At 40.8% G+C, this 19,467-nt stretch overlaps 1 protein-coding gene across 2 annotated transcripts in view; it reads right to left on the reverse strand.

Moving 5' to 3' along the window:
* The window catches only part of LSAMP (limbic system associated membrane protein), a 984,979-nt gene that overhangs the window by 499,597 nt on the left and 465,915 nt on the right, over window positions 1–19,467 (reverse strand). The gene's annotated exons all lie outside the window — the stretch shown is intronic.

The following is a 19,467-nucleotide window of genomic DNA, read 5'->3' on the forward strand; positions in this document are numbered from 1 at the left end:
CTTCCGCGGCTCAGCGTCCTCTTAATATTCATAATACCGCGCGGCTCCTAATGCATTCCGCTGCTTATTATAATTAATCTGAATATAATGAAAGGCGAGAAAATGAAGTAAAAATTAATTTCAGATATGCTTTTAGAGAATTAAAGACAGATTTCTCATTTTAAACGTGTAACGACGCTATAAATCACGCCTTGTTTAGCGGCATTATCGCAGTAAACACAGGGAGCCCGACAAATATTTAGGGTGGTACTTAAACTGTTCTTAAGTGGTTTTCGGCTCAAAGAAAAATGTGTGATAATTACTGTTATTTTAAAATATGGCATTTTTTTATTCCCTTAAAGGGGTCTTCTGAGAATAAAAAAATTATACCTGGTTCTTTCCAGAAACGACCCCTCCAATGTCCATGGACCATCTGTGCGGTATTGGGCTGTAATATCACACACAAGCCACGTAGAAGGGCGGAGCTGGATCTGGATGGAAGCGGCCATGTTTGTATCATTGCTTCAAAATGTCAACAAACTATTGATACATTTGTTTCATGAGAGAAGGTTCTAACTGCTGCCCCCAGAGGACGGGAGGACCAAGGAGCGCTTCATGGTTTTACTACTTCTGGTGTGGTCTGTATTAGCCCATGAGGTCTATAGTTATTTAGTGGTTTGGGGTCTGCATTTAGGGGTTTTTCTATGGTTCTGTATTTTTAAAGGGTCTAGGCCGCAGCCTATATTTATTTATAAAGTCTGGTCTGGGATTCTTGCTTATTTAGGAGGTCTGGTGTCTACATTAGGGGGTCTCTATTTATTTACAGGATCTGGATTGGCATCTTTGTTTTGGGGAACATGTATTGGGTCTGTATTTATATTGGGGTACGTTTAGATCTGTATTTTCAAAGGTCTCTACTTTGGGGGTCTACATTTGTTCAAAAGGTCTAGTCAGGGGTCTATATTAGTTTTGGGTGGGCTGTATTCACTGGTCGTGGTCTATATTAGTTTTGGGTGGGCTGTCTTCACTGGTCGGGGTGTATATTAGTTTTGGGTGGGCTGTACTCACTGGTCGGGGTCTATATTAGTTTTGGGTGGGCTGTATTCACTGGCCGGGGTCTATATTAGTTTTGGGTGGGCTGTATTCACTGGTTGGGGTCTATATTAGTTTTGGGTGGGCTGTATTCACTGGTCGGGGTCTATATTAGTTTTGGGTGGGCTGTATTCACTGGTTGGGGTCTATATTAGTTTTGGGTGGGCTGTATTCACTAGTCGGGGTCTATATTAGTTTTGGGTGGGCTGTATTCACTGGTCAGGGTCTATATTGGTTTTGGGTGGGCTGTAATCACTGGTCAGGGTCTATATTGGTTTTGGGTGGGCTGTATTCACTGGGCAGGGTCTATATTAGTTTTGGGTGGGCTGTATTCACTGGGCGGGGTCTATATTAGTTTTGGGTGGGCTGTATTTACTGGTTAAGGTCTATATTAGTTTTGGGTGGGCTGTATTCACTGGTCGGTGTCTATATTTGTTTTGGGTGGGCTGTATTCACTGGTCAGGGTCTATATTAGTTTTGGGTGGGCTGTATTCACTGGTCGGGGTCTATATTAGTTTTGGGTGGGCTGTCTTCACTGGTCGGGGTCTATATTAGTTTTGGGTGGGCTGTACTCACTGGTCGGGGTCTATATTAGTTTTGGGTGGGCTGTATTCACTGGCCGGGGTCTATATTAGTTTTGGGTGGGCTGTATTCACTGGTTGGGGTCTATATTAGTTTTGGGTGGGCTGTATTCACTGGTCGGGGTCTATATTAGTTTTGGGTGGGCTGTATTCACTGGTCGGGGTCTATATTAGTTTTGGGTGGGCTGTATTCACTAGTCGGGGTCTATATTAGTTTTGGGTGGGCTGTATTCACTGGTCAGGGTCTATATTGGTTTTGGGTGGGCTGTAATCACTGGTCAGGGTCTATATTGGTTTTGGGTGGGCTGTATTCACTGGGCGGGGTCTATATTAGTTTTGGGTGGGCTGTCTTCACTGGTCGGGGTCTATATTAGTTTTGGGTGGGCTTTATTCATTGGGTAGGGTCTATATTAGTTTTGGGTGGGCTGTATTCACTGGTTGGGGTCTATATTAGTTTTGGGTGGGCTGTATTCACTGGTCGGGGTCTTTATTAGTTTTGGGTGGGCTGTATTCACTGGTCGGGGTCTATATTAGTTTTGGGTGGGCTGTATTCACTGGTCAGGGTCTATATTAGTTTTGGGTGGGCTGTATTCACTGGTCGGGGTCTATATTAGTTTTGGGTGGGCTGTATTCACTGCTCGGGGTCTATATTAGTTTTGGGGGTCTAGTCTAAGGTTTATTTTGTTGGGGAATCTAGTGGGGGGGCCTGTAATAGGGAGGTCTTGTGTGCGTCTGAATTATTTGAAGGGGTTTTGGCTCACGTTGGACGGTTTGGTCTGTGATATGTACGGTACATATTTCGGGGTCTGGTGCACTTAAGGGGTCTCAGAAGGAAATCTCGAGTTCTCCTTAAAAATGAACTTGAGAAAGGAGAGAACTTGGCGGTCATCACAAATCTTCCTATGGAGTCTATGGCTGGAAAGTGAGGAGCTAATAGTAGAACAATCTCATCACAGCGAGGTGGGAGCGGCGGTGGCTGCGGCGCGCGGTGTTTAACCTCCGTTAGGCTGGAATTGCTTCCTTCTTGGGTGCCGAGTGACTCAATTACACCGAGGGCCTTCAAGGCAAAGGGAGCGGTGCTATATTACCGCACTCAACAAGTCAATGGCATCGGGCTGATCAGACACAGAGGAACCTATTTCACATCTCATTGGTTATCTGAATAAGATGTAATAGGACGTGGGCCTTTATTCGCGGGCAGCAGTCTATAGGATCCAGCGACAATAGCTGTATAGCGGAGCAGCCGCTGAGAGCTGGTGGTGATGGCGTCCATTGACCGTGTCATTACTTCTATTGAGTGCAATTATCTAGTCCATGACCAGTCAATTATGGTGTCATTCCATCCTCCTGTCCCATAGCCTCCAGCCTGTAAATACTAAAATGCGTTGGGTCATCTAGCAGCCTATGAGCTGAGGTATTGGTAGGGATTGTCAACGTCAACACCACCTGTCCTTATCACGGCCATTATAATAAGCGACCATAACGGGCAAGAGCACCGATCCGATGGTATGGAGTCCTGTACGAGTGGACAGATCACCGCACCGAACAAGGTTACCACAAAGACTAAGTGTAGAAAATACCTTTCTTGGCACAAATAAACTCAAAATAGCCAAAAAAAACCCCTATTCTTCATGCTCACAGGTTCCCGGCGGGCAATACCATCCTATGCAGTAACATCCTCTCCATCATATCTGCTTTGGTGTTTACTCATGTCAAGTGTTCATTTGCAACCCTGATCCTGCAACAGCGTCATGAATCCAGAGGTGGCGCATGCGCAGTACCTTACTGAGGGTATTACCCACAGGTAGAAAGTCGCTGTGCACACGTGGCTCCCTAAATTCAATCCCAAACACTCCACTAGGGTATTTGACTGATGGAATACTGCAATCCTGCACTTTTGGGATGGCGCATGCGCAGTACCTTACTGAGGGTATTACCCACAGGTAGGAAAGTCGCTGTGCACACGTGGCTCCCTAAATTCAATCCCAAACATTTCACTATGGTATTAGCTGATGGAATACTGGGATCCTGCACTTTTTGGATGGCGCATGCGCAGTACCTTATTGAAGTTATTGCCCACAGGTAGGAAAGTCACTGTACACACATGGCTCCCTAAATTCAATCCCAAACATTTCACTATGGTATTGGCTGATGGAATACTGGGATCCTGCACTTTTTGGATGGCGCATGCGCAGTACCTTACTGTAGTTATTGCCCAGAGGAAGGAAAGTCACTGTGCACGCCCCGTGGCTCCCTAAATGCAATCGCAAACACTCCACTATGGTACTGGCTGATGGAATACTGCAATCCTGAACTTTTGAGATGGCGCATGCGCTGTACCTTATTGAGGTAATTGCCCACAGGTAGGAAAGTCACTGTGCACGTGTGGCTCCCTAAATTCAATCCCAAACACTCCATTGTGGTATTGGCTGATGAAATACTGAAATCCTGCACTTTTGGGATGGCGCATGCGCAGTACCTTACTGAGGGTATTACCCACAGGTAGGAAAGTCGCTGTGCACATGTGGCTCCATAAAGTCATTTCTAAACATTTCACTATAGTATTGGCTGATGCAATACTGCAATCCTGCAGTTTTGTGATGGCACATGCGTAGGAAAGTTGATGTACACACGTGGCTCCCTAAATTCAATCACAAACACTTCACTGTGGTATTGGCTGATGGGATACTGCAATCCTGCACTTTTTGGATGGCGCATGCGCTGTACCTTATTGAGGTTATTGCAAACAGATCGTAAAGTCACTGTGCACGCCACGTGGCTCTCTAAATTCAATCCCAAACACTCCACTATGGTATTGGCTGATGCAATACTGAAATCCTGCACTTTTGGGATGGCGCATGCGTTGTACTTCAAAGCGGTCATTGCACACAAATCACTTAATATGAGATGCCAAGTTTTAAGTCAGTGCCTGTTGGTCATTTCCAGAGGTGACAAAAGCCAGAGCTTGGGAACACCCAATAGACTTTTGCAAGCTAATTTGTATATTTAAAATAAATTTCCTTAACAATTCTTAGTTTACAGTGTCAAGAAATTATCCTCTGACATATATTTACGTCTCCTGTGTACTAGTGGTCACTAGGGAGATGTTAGCTGGCAGAATGCTGTTTATGCGTGCGATGGCTTCTAGCACCTGCTCCTCACTTGACTTTATAGAGAACCTGTCATCAGGTGATGCATCATAAAGTAATGGTATGGCCATAGTGTTGCTGTTAGGCTATGTTCACACGTTGCGTTTTTTACCGCGTTTCTGCAGCGTTTTTGGCAGCAGCGTTTTTGGGCAAAAAGGCATGCGTTTTTGTTTTCCAGCAAAGTCTATGGGAAAAGCAGAAATCCTGTCTGCACTTTGCTTTTTTTTCTGCAGCGTTTAATTTGCATATTTGTGGTCAAAAACCATGCTGAAAAAGAAGCAGCATGTCAGTTGTTTTTGCCATTTCTGCAGCGTTTCCTTAACATTGGAGTCAATGAGAAATGGCAAAACGCAACCAAAAGCACAATTCCTGCGTTTTACATGCTTTTTACCTGCTTTTCAACTGCGTTTTTGGCTCCAAAAACGCATGCTTTTCTGGCCAAAAAGTAATGGATTCTAATGTTCCTTTACACACACACAATAACCGAAAATTTAAATGTAAACAAATAATAAATTTTAGCTATTTTTCTGTTAAAATGTGCATAACCACTATTATTACATTAAAATTGATAATTTACCATATAATTTTATTAAAAGTTAATTTTATACTTTTTTTCTCTTTTTTTATTCTTTTTGACTAATTCAACTTTATTTCTCAGTGTCTTGATCTCAAAAACGCATCTGCAGAAACGCAGGTGAAAACGCAGGTAAAAAGCGCTAAAAACGCACTAAAAACGCGGTAAAAACGCATGCGTTTTTAGCGCTAAAAAATGGTCAAAAGCCATTTGGTCAAAAACCAAGGGAAGGAAAACGTGCAGAATAAACTGCAGGTACACCGACGCAACGTGCGGACATAGCCTTATACTGATTCAATAGATTCCGTCAGGGAAGAAATCCGCATCCAGGTTGTTGATTAATCAGCATTTGAAGTTTGGGTGCGTTGGGCGCGGAAGTGTGATGTCACTGTGGGCAAGGTCTACAACTCAGTCCCGCCCCTCTGCTGCCTCTGGTGACTCTATCTTACTCCTGTTCTAAAGTTTGTGCTGGCGCCATTGTCTCTGCGGGCAGCTCTTCCGATTGTTGATCTCTCAGCAGGCCTCAGGAAGATGGTGAGCGGAGATCTCAATCTGCGCATGCACCACCACCATCTTCATTTTACTAAACATTCCCAAACGGTCAATCTGCGCATGCGACGCCACCATCTCCAGTTTACTAACCATTCCCAGAAGGTCAATCTGCGCATGTGCCACCACCATCTCCATTTTATTAAACATGCCCAGACGTTCAATCTGTGCTTGTGCCGCCACCATCTCCATTTTACTAAACATTCCCAGAAGGTCAATCTGCACATACGCTACCACCATCTCCATTTTACTAAAGATTCCCCAAAGGTTAATCTGCACATGCGCCACCACCATCTCCATTTTACTAAAGATTCCCAGAAACTCAACCTGCGCATGCGCCACCATCAACTCCATTTTACTAAACATTCCCAGAAGGTCAATCTGCACATGCGCTACCACCATCTCCATTTTACTAAAGATTCTCAGAAAGTCAATCTGCTCACGGGCCACCACCATCTCGATTTTACTGAAGGTTCCCAGAAAGTCAATTTGCGCATGCGCCACCACCATCTCCATTTTACTAAAGATTCCCCAAAGGTTAATCTGCACATGTGCCACCACATCTCCATTTTACTAAAGATTCACAGAAGGTCAATCTGCGTATGCACCACCACATCTCCATTTGACTAAAGATTCCTTGAAGGTTTATCTGCGCATGCGCCACCACCATCTTCATCTTACTAAAGATTCCCAGAAGGTCAATATGCGAATGCGCCACCACATCTCCATTTCACTAAACATTCCCAGAAGGTCAATCTGCACATGCGCCACCACCGTCTCCATTTCACTAAAGATTTCCCAAAGGTTAATCCGCACATGCGCCACCACCATCTCCATTTTACTAAAGATTCCCCAAAGGTTAATCTGCACATGCGCCACCACCATCTCGATTTTACTGAAGGTTCCCAGAAAGTCAATTTACACATGCGCCACCACCATCTCCATTTTACTAAAGATTCCCCAAAGGTTAATCTGTGCATGTGCCACCACCATCTCCATTTGACTAAAGATTCCTTGTAGGTTAATCTGCACATGCGCCACCACGTCTCCATTTCACTAAAGATTCCTTGAAGGTCAATCTGCGCATGCGCCACCAACATATCTATTTTACTAAAGATTCCCCAAAGGTTAATCTGCACATGCGCCACCACATCTCCATTTTTACTAAAGATTCCCTAAAGGTCAATATGCACATGCGCCACCACATCTCCATTTCATTAAACATTCCCAGAAGGTCAATCTGCGCATGCGCCGTCACCATCTCCATTTTACTAAAGATTCTCCAAAGGTTAATCTGCGCATGATCTTCAATACTTTAAAGATCACTAACCAATTCGGCTCTTGCTTTTTTCCTCCATGCAGCTCTATAGATGTCCATCTCCCCTCTCCATGCTCTTGCAGGTTGCAGCGCACAGACGGTGAGATATCAGAACTTTGCTTTTCTCTAAGAGCCAAATTGAAGCGTTTCTCTGCAGCTCCCTCTCTTCTACACCATGTAGTTTCCATAAATCTGCAGCTTCATCTCCCTCCTTTCCTGCAGAAAGTGGATTTTTGACTTCTTTAGGCTCCAATAGATAATGCTGTTAAACTGGCGATATGGACCATATCTGTTTCCTAATGGTGCAGAGCTAAAAAGCTGCCAAGCTCCCCGGTAATCGTCACCTCTCGGAAGAGCACAAGTAGGTGACTATTGTGGTATTTTTGGGGGTCACCATTAACCTTCTCATGTCAGTAAAGGCTGAGGCTGAGTGACACCACATCCGTCTTTTACCAAACCGCTTTCACTCGCCCTGGTAGCTGTAACGATGGGTCTTAGCTTCATTTGATGAGAAATATAGCTGAATCCCCTCGCGGAATTACATCTGTAATTTGGACTTCTTGCCTATCCCGCCATTCGATATATCTGTGGTGGCGGCTGAAACTTCTGATTTAATTAACAAACAGGCTCCTTCTGCCCAGGACGAGTTGATCGCATCCACAGAACGGAGCCATGGGACCCTCTCAAATTGGCATCAAATCCCTCTCACATTCTCAATTCTTGTAATGGGCAACACAAAATCAATTTAGAAAGGTATTTAAGGAACGGGAATGTGAGAATCTCCATAGCAGCCGGCGTCTCTCGGGAGCGCGGCTCGGACAGGCAAACTATTTTTTAATTTTTATTTTTTTTTTTAAACTTTCTACCATTCGGAAAATAAAAAAAATAAAACTGGAGTAATTAGATTGGGAGAGTGTGGGGCGAGAACGAGTAGGGTTGGGCGGACATCAAGCCATTATTAGATATGCGTTACGCTCGCCGGGTGAGCAGAGATGTCAGTGAACCCCCTCGGGCCACAGTACACAGAAAACCCAGAGGGGCTTGACTGCGGACCCACACCTAGTTTTCTCCAGAGACTCTAATGGTGAGGGTGCTACGCTGTAGGTGTGAGTGCCACTTGGGAAGACTGATGCTGCACCAGCTGGCCCCAGGGGTACAGCAGCGACAGTCTCTGGCAATGGGTTGCGGCAGCAGCGGGAGTCGCAATTCCGCCTGGGATGGATGGATGAAAACTTAAAATTGCTATTTGTTGTGTCTTCCCCTATCTGTTTGCCTTACCTTTCTTGGATTGTCTAATAGTAGTAGTGGGACTAGTGTCTCGTTGCCCTACTCACTAGTCAAAGTAAGTTCAGGGTCAGCAAAAATATAGGCACGTTATGGCGCACAGGGGGAAGATCCCATCTAGGGATGTTAGGGAGTGCAGCGATCAGCAGTAGCAGAAGTCTACACAGTCCTTTCCTTGGGTTTTCTTATAGAAGTACATAGAAAGGCAGAAAAATGGCACTCACCAGGTAGTTGCTGTGCAAGGTGAATTTAATTCAAACGTGGAGGTTACATGTGCGGGGGCAGGCGGGGAGGGAGTGCTCGCCGAGCACGTCAGACGACGGCCGTTTCGCACTTACAATGTGCTTCCTAAGTGCGAAACGGCCGTCATCTGACTTGCTCGGCGAGCACTCCCTCCCCGCCTGCCCCCGCACATGTAACCTCCACGTTTGAATTAAATTCACCTTGCACAGCAACTACCTGGTGAGTGCCATTTTTCTGCCTTTCTATATAGAATATTGTCTTTTTGCTGGATGTGCACCCTGGAGCAGCACCGATTTATGCCGTAGTGTGATGGACTGAAAAAACAGGTGTTTAAATTGTGTCTAGCAGTGCCCTGGATCCTCCTTCTGCTATGAGTATTGTCTTATAGAAGTAGCTGGACTAGGGTGTCGATGCCCTACTCACTAGTCAAAGTAAGTTCAGGGTCAGTGAGGGACTATGGGGGAAGGACCCATCTAAGGATGTAAGGGAGTGAAGGAATCAACAGTAGCAGAAGTCTACACACTCCTTTCCTTGGGTTGTCTTATAGAAGTAGCAGGACTAGTGTGTTGCTTCCCTACTCACTAGTCAGGGTAAGTTCAGGGTCAGCGAGGGCCTAGGCATGTGACGACGCATGGGGGAAGGACCCATCTAGGCATGTTAGGGAGTGCAGAGATCAGCAGTAGCAGAGAAGTCTACATACTCCTTTCCTTGGGTTCTCTTATAGAAGTAGCAGGACTAGTGTGTTGCTTCCCTACTCACTAGTCAGGGTAAGTTCAGGGTCAGCGAGGGCCTAGGCATGTGACGACGCATGGGGGAAGGACCCATCTAGGTATGTTAGGGAGTGCAGAGATCAGCAGTAGCAGAAGTCTACATACTCCTTTCCTTGGGTTCTCTTATAGAAGTAGCAGGACTAGTGTGTTGCTTCCCTACTCACTAGTCAGGGTAAGTTCAGGGTCAGCGAGGGCCTAGGCATGTGACGACGCATGGGGGAAGGACCCATCTAGGCATGTTAGGGAGTGCAGAGATCAGCAGTAGCAGAAGTCTACATACTCCTTTCCTTGGGTTGTCTTATAGAAGTAGCAGGACTAGTGTGTTGCTGCCTTACTCACTAGTCAGGGTAGGTTCAGAGTCAGTGAGGGCCTAGGCATGTGACGGCGCATTTGGGCAGGACCCATCTAGGCATGTTAGGGAGTGCAGAGATCATCAATAACAGAAGTCTACTCACCCAGATAGGATCCTCACCTTCATGTAACATGCCGGGGTATAAGGGACGAGTACCTCACCAATAGCTGTTGCCCTGTGCCACGTTACAAATTTATAAGTGTGAAAAAATAGAATCCATTTTGTTCCTATAATGTCAATCTTGTCTTATAACTAATGGGATGTCATAGGGTTTAGCTAGCACTGATGTGCTGGAATATTTCACAATTCTGTTCACACCCTTATTGTTCTTATTGGTGCATAGTTCAGAGGAGGTATTTCTTTGTTTGAGGTACTATAAAACTGGTCACATGATGTAATAAAGCAGAAACTTTCCGTATACCACAAAGCGTGTGTGCTGCAATGATTTTCCGAGTGCTCGTAAAAACAAATCTTATTAATTTGGAGCTCAAGAAGTATAGAAGGAGTGAATTTCGCTCACATAAGATAAACATAAAGAAAAAAAGAACAGAAATTCTAACAAATGTTTAATCAGAAAAGGGTCTTCCAGGCTCATCTTGCAGAGTTTCCATGGAATACAATACTTGCATTAATGAGAACCCATATTTTATGCATCATGAGAAAAAGACCTTTACATGGAGTCACTTTGCCATAATTGTAGCAATAAATTACGGATGCTGCACTCTTATGGCTAACAACCAAGTCATGGACAGAAAGAATGATTTGCCCGGGACTTCCCATCCGCTGTGGAAGATTGATCTGAGCCTTTAATGGTGTCAGATATTTACAGGTTAACACTGCGCAATAGGGAACTAGAGTGGGCTGACCCTAGACAAAGACTGAAGGGTTAATGGTCAACCCCAGGACATTATTTGGTTGTAGCCCTCTGTCATATGGGAAAACAATGGAATTACACAAAGTATCAAGTAGACAATGGACCTTTTATAGATTGAAGATAGAAGCCCATAGATTGGAGTTCTCTGATCTTCAGACTCGCTGACCTTCATCATGCACCGTCCACTTCTGACCATAGGGAATGATGAGAACAGTGGAATCTACAGTGTATGGATGTATCCTGCAGGATCGCTCCTGACATCCTCATACCTCGCATCCTCCACCATTTACAAAGGAATGAAAAGAAACAAATGTTTAAATACTAAACAGTAAGAAGTGCCATGTTCTCAGATCCCGTTCACTGTCATCTGCAACGTTCGGCTTAATGAGAGCATCTCACAACAAGATGTCACACTGAGAAAGCTCATTAGCTCTTTAAACTTTAAACACCACCTGCGATTATAATGGCAACACCGCAAAAGACGCCGCCACTTGTGGCTGGATGTGTCGATTATGTGACACTTTTTAGCAACAGGACCATATACAAATATACACATTTACACAGCCAAAGCGTATAATAAGTGAGAGGGCTGACAAAACACAAGGCAAGCGCAAGACAGGGACATTCTATACTCCCAGCAAGTAGCTCACATACTGTATATCTAACCAGAATTTTACTATGTATACAGGCACGATCAATAATACTGCCCCCTATATAATAGAATATAACTGCTATAATACTGCCCCTATGTACAAAAATATATCTACTATAATACTGCCCCTATATAATAGAATATAACTACTATAATACTGCCCCTATGTACAAGAATATAACTACTATAATACTGCCCCCTATATACAAGAATATAACTACTATAATACTGCTCCTATGTACAAGAATATAACTACTATAATACTGCTCCTATATATAAGAATATAACTACTATAATACTGCCCCCTATGTACAAGAATATAACTACTATAATACTGCCCCTATATACAAGAATATAACTACTATAATACTGCCCCTATGTACAAGAATATAACTACTATAATACTGCTCCTTATGTACAAGAATATAACTACTATAATACTGCCCCCTATATACAAGAATATAACTGCTATAATACTGCCCCTATGTACAAGAATATAACTACTATAATACTGCCCCTATATACAAGAATATAACTACTATAATACTGCCTCTATGTACAAGAATATAACTACTATAATACTGCTCCTATATATAAGAATATAACTACTATAATACTGCCCCCTATGTACAAGAATATAACTACTATAATACTGCTCCTATATATAAGAATATAACTACTATAATACTGCTCCTATGTACAAGAATATAACTACTATAATACTGCTCCTATATATAAGAATATAACTACTATAATACTGCCCCCTATGTACAAGAATATAACTACTATAATACTGCTCCTATGTACAACAATATAACTACTATAATACTGCCTCCTATGTACAACAATAAAACTACTATAATACTGCCCCTATGTACAAGAATATAACTACTATAATACTGCCCCCTATATAATAGAATATAACTGCTATAATACTGCTCCTATGTATAAGAATATAACTACTATAATACTGTCCCTATGTACAAGCATATAACTACTATAATACTGCCCCTATGTACAAGAATATAACTACTATAATACTGCCCCTATGTACAAGAATATAACTACTATAATACTGCCCCCTATGTACAAGAATATAACTACTATAATACTGCCCCTATGTACAAGAATATAACTACTATAATACTGCCCCTATGTACAAGAATATAATTACTATAATACTGCCCCTATGTACAAGAATATAACTACTATAATACTGCTCCTATGTGCAAGAATATAACTACTATAATACTGCCCCTATGTACAGGAATATAACTGATATACTAACCCCTATGTACAAGAAAATAACTACTATAATACTACCCCTATATACAAGAATATAACTACTATATTATTGCCTCTATGTACAAGAATATAACAACTATAATACTGCCTCCTATGTACAAGAATATAACTACTATAATACTGCCCTTTATGTACAGGAATATAACTACTATAATACTGCTCCTATGTACAAGAATATAACTACTATAATACTGCCCCTATGTACAAGAATATAACTACTATAATACTGCCCCTATATACAAGAATATAACTACTATAATACTGCCCCTATGTACAAGAATATAACTACTATAATACTGCTCCCTATATACAAGAATATAACTACTATATTATTGCCTCTATGTACAAGAATATAACAACTATAATACTGCCTCCTATGTACAAGACTATAACTACTATAATACTGCCCTTTATGTACAGGGATATAACTACTATAATACTGCTACTATATACAAGAATATAACTACTATAATACTGCTCTTATGTACAAGAATATAACTACTACAATACTGCCCCTATATACAAGAATATAACTACTATAATACTGCCCCTATGTACAAGAATATAACTACTATAATACTGCTCCTATGTACAAGAATATAACTACTATAATACTGCTCCTATGTATAAGAATATAACTACTATAATACTGTCCCTATGTACAACCATATAACTACTATAATACTGCCCCTATGTACAAGAATATAACTACTATAATACTGCCCCTATGTACAAGAATATAACTATTATAATACTGCCCCTATGTACAAGAATATAACTACTATAATACTGCCCCCTATGTACAAGAATATAACTACTATAATACTGCCCCTATGTACAAGAATATAACTACTATAATACTGCCCCTATGTACAAGAATATAACTACTATAATACTGCCCCTATGTACAAGAATATAACTACTATAATACTGCTCCTATGTGCAAGAATATAACTACTATAATACTGCCCCTATGTACAGGAATATAACTGATATACTAACCCCTATGTACAAGAAAATAACTACTATAATACTACCCCTATGTACAAGAATATAACTACTATAATACTGCTCCCTATATACAAGAATATAACTACTATATTATTGCCTCTATGTACAAGAATATAACAACTATAATACTGCCTCCTATGTACAAGAATATAACTACTATAATACTGCCCTTTATGTACAGGAATATAACTACTATAATACTGCTCCTATATACAAGAATATAACTACTATAATACTGCTCTTATGTACAAGAATATAACTACTACAATACTGCCCCTATATACAAGAATATAACTACTATAATACTGCCCCTATGTACAAGAATATAACTACTATAATACTGCCCCTATGTACAAGAATATAACTACTATAATACTGCTCCTATGTACAAGAATATAACTACTATAATACTGCTCCTATGTACAAGAATATAACTACTATAATACTGCCCCTATGTACAAGAATATAACTACTATATTACTGCTTCTATGTACAAGAATATAACTACTATAATACTGCTCCTATGTACAAGAATATAACTACTATAATACTGCTCCTATGTACAAGAATATAACTACTATATTACTGCTTCTATGTACAAGAATATAACTACTATAATACTGCTCCTATGTGCAAGAATATAACTACTATAATACTGCCCCTATGTACAGGAATATAACTGATATACTAACCCCTATGTACAAGAAAATAACTACTATAATACTACCCCTATGTACAAGAATATAACTACTATAATACTGCTCCCTATATACAAGAATATAACTACTATATTATTGCCTCTATGTACAAGAATATAACAACTATAATACTGCCTCCTATGTACAAGAATATAACTACTATAATACTGCCCTTTATGTACAGGAATATAACTACTATAATACTGCTCCTATATACAAGAATATAACTACTATAATACTGCTCTTATGTACAAGAATATAACTACTACAATACTGCCCCTATATACAAGAATATAACTACTATAATACTGCCCCTATGTACAAGAATATAACTACTATAATACTGCCCCTATGTACAAGAATATAACTACTATAATACTGCTCCTATGTACAAGAATATAACTACTATAATACTGCTCCTATGTACAAGAATATAACTACTATAATACTGCCCCTATGTACAAGAATATAACTACTATATTACTGCTTCTATGTACAAGAATATAACTACTATAATACTGCTCCTATGTACAAGAATATAACTACTATAATACTGCTCCTATGTACAAGAATATAACTACTATATTACTGCTTCTATGTACAAGAATATAACTACTATAATACTGCACCCTATGTACAAGAATATAACTACTATAATACTGCTCCTATGTACAAGAATATAACTACTATAATACTGCTCCTATGTACAAGAATATAACTACTATAATACTGCTCCTATGTACAAGAATATAACTACTATAATACTGCTCCTATGTACAAGAATATAACTACTATAATACTGCCCCTATGTACAAGAATATAACTACTATATTACTGCTTCTATGTACAAGAATATAACTACTATAATACTGCACCCTATGTACAAGAATATAACTACTATAATACTGCTCCTATGTACAAGAATATAACTACTATAATACTGCTCCTATGTACAAGAATATAACTACTATAATACTGCTCCCTATATACAAGAATATAACTACTATAATACTGCTCCTATGTACAGGAATATAACTGATATACTAACCCCTATGTACAAGAATATAATAACTATAATACTGCCTCCTATGTACAAGAATATAACTACTATAATACTGCCCTTTATGTACAGGAATATAACTACTATAATACTGCTCCTATGTACAAGAATATAACTACTATAATACTGCCCCTATGTACAAGAATATAACTACTATAATACTGCTCTTATGTACAAGAATATAACTACTACAATACTGCCCCTATATACAAGAATATAACTACTATAATACTGCCCCTATGTACAAGAATATAACTACTATAATACTGCCCCTATGTACAAGAATATAACTACTATAATACTGCCCCCTATGTACAAGAATATAACTACTATAATACTGCTCCTATGTACAAGAATATAACTACTATAATACTGCTCCTATGTACAAGAATATAACTACTATAATACTGCTCCTATGTACAAGAATATAACTACTATAATACTGCTCCTATGTACAAGAATATAACTACTATAATACTGCCCCTATGTACAAGAATATAACTACTATAATACTGCACCCTATGTACAAGAATATAACTACTATAATACTGCTCCTATGTACAAGAATATAACTACTATAATACTGCTCCTATGTACAAGAATATAACTATTATAATACAAAGGGGTAGAATCAGCTCACCCAGACATCATGGAGACTCCCATAGGAGACAGGTGCACGGTGAAGCCGGCCCGGCTGTGAAACTCCAAGGAGAAGAAAATCCAGCACTCGTGTCCAAAAATAGTATAAAAACTTGCTTTTTTATTCAATTCATAATAAAATGGAAATGAATCATATCCATAAAATATAAAAAATCCCCATACAGATGAGATGAGATGTCAGGGGGGTACGCGTTTCGAGCTACATGCTCTTAATCTCAATCCACCTGGATTGAGATTAAGAGCATGTAGCTCGAAACGCGTACCCCCCTGACATCTCATCTCATCTGTATGGGGATTTTTTATATTTTATGGATATGATTCATTTCCATTTTATTATGAATTGAATAAAAAAGCAAGTTTTTATACTATTTTTGGACACGAGTGCTGGATTTTCTTCTCCTTGGAACTACTATAATACTATGTGTATAATATACAAACTCTTCAGAAACGTCTGATCTATCCAAATATCAAATCAATTAATCTGATCGTAAAGGTCATAGTAAGAAAAAAAATGAAAACGCCAGAATTATGTTTTTTATTTATCACCGCAACATTGCATTAAAATGTAATAATAGTCAAACAAAATATTGTATCTATGGTATGATAAGAAACATCAGTTCAAGATGCAAAAAATAAGCCGTCACGGAGCCCCAGAGCCCGAAAAATGGGAACGATACAGGTGTCAGAAAATGGCGACAAAAGGGCAACTCTTTTTTTTTAAAAAAAAAAAAATAACTTTGGTATTGTTTTTCACCACTAGATAAAAGTAAAACTATATATGTTTGGTGTTCAAGAACTGGCACCGACCTGGAGAATCATATTGCCAATCAGTTTTACCAAATAGTGAACATGGTATATAAAAAACCCAAAAAACAAATGTGCAAGCACTTTTTTTTGCAATTTCACTGCCCTTGGATTTTTTTTCCCATTTTCTAGTACAATATGGTGCAGAATGAATGCTGTCATTCAAAAGTTCAACTTGTCCCGCAAAAAACAAGCCCTCATATGGCTATATTAAGAAAGAAATATAAAAGTTAAGACTCTTGGAAGAATGGGAGGAAAAAACAAAAACGGAAAATCGTTGGGTGGTGAAGGGGTTAAAAGTGGGCAATGCCTGCCAATCACGCTAATGCCATAGCCATGTTGGTTACTGGCATTTCTGTGATTGGCTGACCACATAGCACCATTGGGTTTATATAAGATCTGGTAACGCGATGACGGCATACTCTACACCGGACACATTGTACGGATAGCTGCTGGAGGAGGGATAGGTTTGTATTATAGGGATACGTTTGGATTAGAGGGATAGCTGCTGTAGGAGGGATAGGTTTGGATTATAGGGATAGGTTTGGATTAGAGGGATAGCTGCTGGAGGAGGGATAGGTTTGGATTATAGGGATAGGTTTGTATTAGAGGGATAGCTGCTGGAGGAGGGATAGGTTTGGATTAGAGGGATAGCTGCTGGAGGAGGGATAGGTTTGTATTATAGGGATACGTTTGGATTAGAGGGATAGCTGCTGTAGGAGGGATAGGTTTGGATTATAGGGATAGGTTTGGATTAGAGGGATAGCTGCTGGAGGAGGGATAGGTTTGGATTATAGGGATAGGTTTGGATTAGAGGGATAGCTGCTGGAGGAGGGATAGGTTTGGATTATAGGGATAGGTTTGTATTAGAGGGATAGCTGCTGGAGGAGGGATAGGTTTGGATTAGAGGGATAGCTGCTGGAGGAGGGATAGGTTTGTATTATAGGGATATGTTTGGATTAGAGGGATAGCTGCTGTAGGAGGGATAGGTTTGGATTATAGGGATAGGTTTGGATTAGAGGGATAGCTGCTGGAGGAGGGATAGGTTTGGATTATAGGGATAGGTTTGGATTAGAGGGATAGCTGCTGGAGGAGGGATAGGTTTGGATTAGAGGGATAGCTGCTGGAGGAGGGATAGATTTGGATTATAGGGATAGGTTTGGATTAGAGGGATAGCTGCTGAAGCAGGGATAGGTTTGGATTAAAGGGATATGTTTGGATTATGGCCTTACAGTCCCTGCTGCTGCACCCTAAAACTAAAAGTCCCTTGTCCAGGGCTACATCTATTAATACTGTAAAATTTGGAGTCATGTATCATCAAACTAATATAATATTTGCAAGGTGGGAGGTAAGGGACGAGGAAGCGGACGTGTTGCTGACGGTGCATGCAGAGGGCGAGGCTGTGGGTCAGGTGAAACTGTGCTGTCTGCAGGAGCCTGAGAAACCTGCTCATCCACGAGACCTAGCTTCCTGTCTTAATATGCAGGTGGGCACAGGGAACCACTCCTGATGCCAGAACAGAGTGTACAGGTGGTGGGTTGGACGGCAGATAATGCTTCCAATCTGTTTCCCAGCACCACCCTGTCTCCTACACGTTCCAATCTCACTAGCCTAGAGTCTGGACCACATGATCCTCACCATGATCCTCCTTCCTCCCACCATGGAGAGTCCCAGAAGACGAGTAATCCCGCACTGGGATACTCCGAGAAGCTCTTTACATTCCCATTTATTAATTCTGGCCATTCATCCTGAATGTTTCAAGATGGTCATGAGGAGATTGTGTGCGGTGATGCCCAAATATTTAAGCAGCCACGGTCAGAAGAAGATGATGGTGGGTAATTAGTGTCTCAAGAGGTGGATGAAGGTGAAACGCAACAAGTGATGTTTTTAAGTCAACAAGTCAGGAGTGGGGCATAATAAACTGATAGGTGTGATGCTAGACACTATGAGCAGTATGAATAGAAGGGTAGTCAGACAAGCTGGGATAATAAGCCAGGAGGAAACGTATAAGGTTCAGGGAGCAGACAGAGACATGGTCAGGATAGGTCTGAGGTCAGAAGCCGGGAGGTAATGTATAAGGTTTAGGGAGCAGACAGACAAGGTCAGGAAGAGGTCAGAGGTCAGAAGCCAAGAGGTAACATATATCAGGTGTAGGGGGGACAGAGATGTGGTCAGGAAGATGTCTGAGTTCAGAAGCTGGGAGGTAACGTATAAGGTTCAGGGAGCAGACAGAAACCTGATTAGCAAGAGGTCCAAGGTCAGAAGCCAATATCAGAAAATTTACACCAGACAGGAGCCGAGAGCACACTGAGCAAAGGGGAAGTACGACTGGCGAAGTTCATATACAGCATGCATGGTAAAGAAACAGAACGATCACCAGGAACGAGGCACACCTGTAAAGGCCCCTCCCAAAACCAGCGTGGACCTTAGTACTGAAAGACAACCTGTTATCAAGTGCACAAGACACATAGCAGAGCACTTTCAAATGCAAAATGCTCCACACAGCAGAGCC

This window comes from Anomaloglossus baeobatrachus, chromosome 2 (genome assembly GCF_048569485.1).
Source record: "Anomaloglossus baeobatrachus isolate aAnoBae1 chromosome 2, aAnoBae1.hap1, whole genome shotgun sequence".
Classification (NCBI taxonomy): domain Eukaryota; kingdom Metazoa; phylum Chordata; class Amphibia; order Anura; family Aromobatidae; genus Anomaloglossus; species Anomaloglossus baeobatrachus.